This window comes from Cyprinodon variegatus, unplaced genomic scaffold (genome assembly GCF_000732505.1).
Source record: "Cyprinodon variegatus isolate N-32 unplaced genomic scaffold, C_variegatus-1.0 Scaffold50, whole genome shotgun sequence".
Classification (NCBI taxonomy): Eukaryota; Metazoa; Chordata; class Actinopteri; order Cyprinodontiformes; family Cyprinodontidae; genus Cyprinodon; species Cyprinodon variegatus.
In genome coordinates, this window is record NW_015150503.1 from 1,507,273 (window position 1) to 1,513,328 (window position 6,056).

Genomic DNA, 6,056 nt, shown 5'->3' on the forward strand with positions numbered 1-6,056 from the left:
GGAAGTGTTGTTGCTCCAGGTGAGGTTGTTGCTCAGGTGCACACCCAAGTACCTGTAGCTGGAGACAACTTCCACCACAGATCCTCCGACGAGCAGGGGGAGATGGGCGTGTCTGCTCCGTCTGAAGTCCACAATCTGGTTAGGATGCCTCCTGGACGTCTGCCTGGTGAGGTGTTCCGGGCACGTCCCACCGGGAGGAGGCCCAGGGGGAGACCCAGGGCACGCTGGAGGGACTATGTTTCTCGGCTGGCCTTCCCCCAGAGGAGCTCTCACAAGTGGCTCGGAAGAGAGATATCAATGGATGGATGGATGGATGGATGGATGGATGGATGGATGGATGGATGGATGGATGGATGGATGGATGGATGGATGGATGGATGGAGTGCACAACAAACCTTGCTTGTAAAATACAAATCATTAATTATAAAGCATGCAAATGGTTTACATGTAGAAAAATGAATATGATAAAAGAGCATCATACCTACTTGAACTGGTGTTAGAAGAGCAACTACAAAAAGAAACATGTCCAACATTTTTAAAGGATCACTGACTGTGTGACAGCCTTTGGATTTGCATCAACACATCTGTCCTACAAGCAGCTATTTCATGGTTTCTCTTTAATCAATGGAGCTCACCTGCCTTCAGCTCTACATTTACATTTCTATCCTTTCCCTTCTCCAACCATGTGACAGTTGTGTATCAGGCAGCTTACAGAGATATCTACAGACCTACATAGCGCTTCGTGATGAGAGGGGAGGCTTTACACGTGTGCTGCTCATGCTGTTGCTTTCACGGGTCCTGCCATGAAATCCCATCAAGGAATCATGAATCAGTTTTCAGGAAATGAGACGGTATTATAACATGCAAGCAGACTTGCAGGCTGTTCTTCAATCTTAATTTAATTCATGATGATTACATTCCATGCATATCGGATAGTCGCAATTGTTTGACTTGCTCATAATCATACTTGAGTAAATATAAACAGAAAAATGTGCAAGAGGGTGATCTGAACACAATCTTTATTTTACCTGAAGCAATGGACTTGATTCCTTCATTACTGAAAGCCAAACTTAAGCTAGTGTTGCTCCCATTAACTTCAAAATAAAACTGCTTATTTAGTGTCCTGTGTTGTAGCGAGAGGCAGATAATCTGTTTTTATTCCTGGGGGGTAGAAAACACTTGATATGTTTGCTCTTACTGTAACATCTTTGTCCCATAGGATAGCAGAGATCATAGGATAGCAGAGGGAAGGAAGTCCAGCATTATCATGATATGCAATACTTTTGCGAGATCCCGCAATACTTTTGCAGGATCTCGCAAAAGTTTATTTTTTGCGAAATCTCGCAAAAGTTTTGCGGGATCTCGCAAAAGTTTGTTTTTTCCCTCCATGTCCCTTTAGGGGCTCCGTAGAAGTCTTCACAGTGAAACAGAAGCTACTTTTTAGATCAATGCTCTGTCTGGTTTACTTTAAGTAATTCCAATGAGACCATTCTACGGAGCCCCTAAAGGGACATGGAGGGGGAAAAAATAACTTTTGCGAGATCCCGCAATACTTTTGTGAGATCCCGCAATACTTTTGCAAGATCCTGCAATAGTTTTGCGGGATCTCGCAAAAGTTTATTTTTTGCTAGATCTCGCAATACTTTTGCGAGATACGGCAATACTTTTGCAGGATCTCGCAATACTTTTGAGATCCCACAATACTTTTGCAAGATCCTGCAATAGTTTTGCGGGATCTCGCAAAAGTTTATTTTTTGCGAGATCTCGCAATACTTTTGCGAGATACGGCAATACTTTTGCAGGATCCCGCAATAGTTTATAGATCGCATCAGAGCGTCGAGCCGTACACTGTAGATCATGAGCTGTTGTCGTTGTACAGTTTGAGCTGTAGCTGAGTACAATGATTAAAAATGTCAAGTAAGAAAAGTCAAGTCTGAGTCGGTTCACTTAGAGTTGAGCACGTGCGTAATAAGTATGAAAAGCCAATATCAATGGCTGAAGATTTATGAAAAGAAAATGTAGAAAGTGTTTAAAAGACGAAGGACACTGAGTTTATTGATTAAAACCTGCTCCTGTACCGGGTAAACTTTAGGGGGAAGGTTACTACGGCACCAGAAGAAGAGGTTGGATAAAATCTCTTGTGAAACAGAAAATTTAGTTTCCCTGATTTCAGGTTTAAAAACTTAGAGTCTTCAGTAAACCTGCTTTGTGAAATGGGCCTCGTACCTTCCTCAACTAACAAACAGCAGCCTTGAATACTCTTAGCTTTTAAAGGACAAGAAACACTAATTTATCACAGGGGAGCCTACAACATTCCAACAACCTTGCATACTGTAGACACACACAAACCAACAAATACAAATTATTAATAATAATTAAAAAAAAACATTTTCTACAGTTTTGTTCATATCGGCACATCGGCCGAGCCAGAAAATGTTAATTGGATGGCGAAACTTGGACACTTAAGGGTGACACCAGAACCAGTTTAGCATCAGTCTATGCAAATCACATTGTACCAACAGAAAAAAAGGAGTGTAATAAATGTTTTTATCAAAATAAATCACAGAAGACAATCGAATCTGGAAAAGAAAAAAACTGAAGAAACAATCGTGGGAGGAAAAAACATGCATGGGAGGTTCTTCCGACAAATTGCAGATATGGCTGACGGACAGCCCAAAGTAAAAGGTACTGTAACTTATCCAAAGGTAAGTCACATCAAAAACAAACCTTGAAATAAAACAGAGCAGCATTAAACAAACATACAAACCCACACATTGCCTCAATGAACATGGCTAAAAGAAAAATAGCGTTAAAGAGATAAATGCAGCTTATTTAATATTCCTAAAAGGCCTGTATGGATTAATTGAAAGCATACTAAGACACAAAAGTGTGCCACAAGGGAAAGTAGATAATAATAAACACAGTAGATAAAAGTAAAATGGGGAAAAGTTTGTGACCACTAAAATGAAGAGCAGAAGCACTGATTATGGAAGCACAGGAAAAGGCCTTGGGCAACAGAGCAGTAGAGGCCCAGACCTCCCATTCCAGGCATGATCGCAGGTGCAGGATATGCAAAAAGGTTCCAGAAACAATGCAGCATCTTGCAGCAGCAGGAACGTGCACTATTGGTGGTGCTGAAGCACCTGGGCTTTGTCGTCATTACAATATGTTGCCCACCTGAAATCATTTTTATATATTTATCATCTTATTTTTGAAGTTTATTGCAAGTGGTGACATGATATTCCTAAATTTAAGAGCATGCACTCTGGGCTGCAGACAGGTGGACTCACAGTGGTGCTGCAGCTCATCATGCCTTCCTCTTTCCTCTCCCTCACTGTGAGCCCTGCCCTGGTGACCGTCCGTCTAACCTCCAACACACAAACAAAACCAGCGCATTTGCTTCCTAAACTTCAGATGAACAATATTAAAATTAGCTTGCTTTAAATTAATCTAAGCTACCTGAAGATACTTTATTCTAGCTCTTCCACTGCCGCAGCCATCAGGTAACAGAATATTAAAATGTTAAATCTTAAATTCGAAAAAAAATATTTAATTTAACTCTTTCCTATAGATGGAGTTAATATATTGCTATAATTAATCCCATAGGACTTTTATTTTCTTATATTTTTATTGCAAATATAGTAGAGAACTCGGCTCTGTTTGTTAAACATTTCATTTAAAAATATATTAGGCCAATAGAGGTGAGTAAAATTGCAATTCACTGACCACTAAAATTAATTAATTTAATTAAATCTACTCATCAGATCTGGTTCTGTAGTTAGTCTCATTAATCTTAACATTAGGTTTATCTACATGCAGATATTTATGATGATTTTCAAGACCATATTTTGTGCTGCTGGTTTAATTCTGACCACAAAGTAATTGAAATTATTTTCTGATCATAGATTAATCTGAATAGTCACTAATAACTCAACATTCTGAAGATAATTCGTCTGATTTATACCCAGTAAAAATACCAGGTATCCTGATTTGCTACAACATAAGATTATGAGATGCAGATCATATTTTGTGATAAAGGTGCAAGATTATGTGATAAAGACACATTGTTAAGTCTGTAGAATTAAAAAATAAGAAAAACAAAGGTTAAGTTTCACATTCTACCCAAAAAGTTCAGCTTAAAGGCTGATTGTGATTCACTGATTGTCACATGCTTGTCAGGAGGCCAAGCAGTCTTGGAGGTGGGACCCAAACTGGTTGAAAGAAGAACATTTAATTTCTTATTGTGCTGGACATCAACCAAACCACACCAACCAAGAACAATGGCAGACATGTTTCTTAAATAGAGGAGGAACTAAATTGGAAGAAACCATTTTTAAAAGGCTGTTCAGCTTCACAATAAGAAGAAAAGGACATTTTGGTTTAAACAAACAACTACTTAAGAAATACTTTTACCAATAAATACAGAAACAAATATTTTAATTCAATCCAAACAAATACTCAAACTCAATAAAGAAAACACCATACATCAGATCAACCTCCCCCCTCTTCAATTATCCAATGGTACATTCCTGTACACACCTGCTTGGGAGAGTGAAACAGCAGAGGTGAGTATTTCAAAATATTTTAAATCTTTAAGCCATGAATGTCCCTTTTATAAATAAACAAAAACAAAATATTGTAAAGTGAAATCAATTTACCTTTTTACAAAATGAAAACAAGATGTGGCCAACCAAAGAACCACAACCCAAACAAATCCACTTCACCCAAAACAACAAAAATAAACCAACGTAGAAAACCAGATCCTGTGTTTAGCTGCTACTTTGGCCAATATACAGGTAACAATGGCTCATTGTTACACTGATTTAACCTTTAACCATTTGATAATAATTATGTTGTTTTATTATTGTTAAAATTTTGTAAAATGCACCTATGAAGTGCTCCAGGAGTATGGATTTGAGGGTCCTTTACTAGGGGCCATCTGGTCATAGGAGTTCAGTCCCCATTGGCGGCATTAAGTCGGACCTGTTCCCGGTGCATGTTGGGCTCCAGCTGAGTTTCCCTCTGTCACTGATCCTATAATGGACAGGATTTCTAGGTGAAGCCAAAGGCATGGAGGGGTTTGTGGACCAGCGGATTTCATCCCTGCTTTTTGTAGATGAAGTGGTTCTGCTGCCTTCCTTCTGCCAGGACCTACAGCGGACACCAGGGCGATTGGCAGCCGAGTGGGAAGCAGCTGGCATGAGAATCAGCTACAGGCAAGAAAAAGGTAAACTGCCTCCTTCTGGTTGGAGGAGCGTTCCTGCTTCCAGTAGAGGGGTTCAAGTATCTTGGGGTCCTGTTCATGAGTGAGAGGAGACAGGAGTGGGAGATCAAAAGACTACCGATAGGTATATGTTTCTACCCTCACCTATAAGCCCTGGATCATGACCGTAAAGGCCCGGTTATCCTCCTGCAGCAGTGTATGCCCAATATTTGGCTTAATTTCTATGTTATTCCACGCCACAACGCAAGAGGGACAATCAGGAACTAGCTGTGGGTCTAGATACGGCCGAGGCGGTGAGGAAGTGGGGGCGACAACGGAGGGACATGGGGGTGAAAAAGAGCAGGGATCCAGGTGGAAAAAGGGTCCCAGCGTAATCGCGCACCTCGCTCTTCTAGCTGGTCCAACTTCATGAGTCGTTTTCCACAATGGCGGTTATAGAAACAAAACAAGCCGATAAGGTACCAAACATTGTCCTGTGCAGCCCTCAGCTTTTTGTTGTTTTTTTTTCTTTTTTTTTGAGGGGGGACGGGGGTATTTCGCTTAATTCTGTGACATTTCTGCTAAAATATTAATAAAAAAAAACTTTCTGAAGTTTTTGTCAAGTGTATTGTTCCCATACATTCACTACATTGCAAAAAAATTGTAATCTAAATAAGTAATTTGTTCCTAAATTAAGTAAATGTTTTCTTGAATTGAGGAGGTAAGTGAGACACTTTGCCAATGGAACAAGACAATTTACATTTAAAATAAGAAAAAGCAACTGCATTGTCTTATTTCAAGTGCATTTTATCTAATTATCTTATTTTAAGAGTAAAAATACTCATTCTATTGG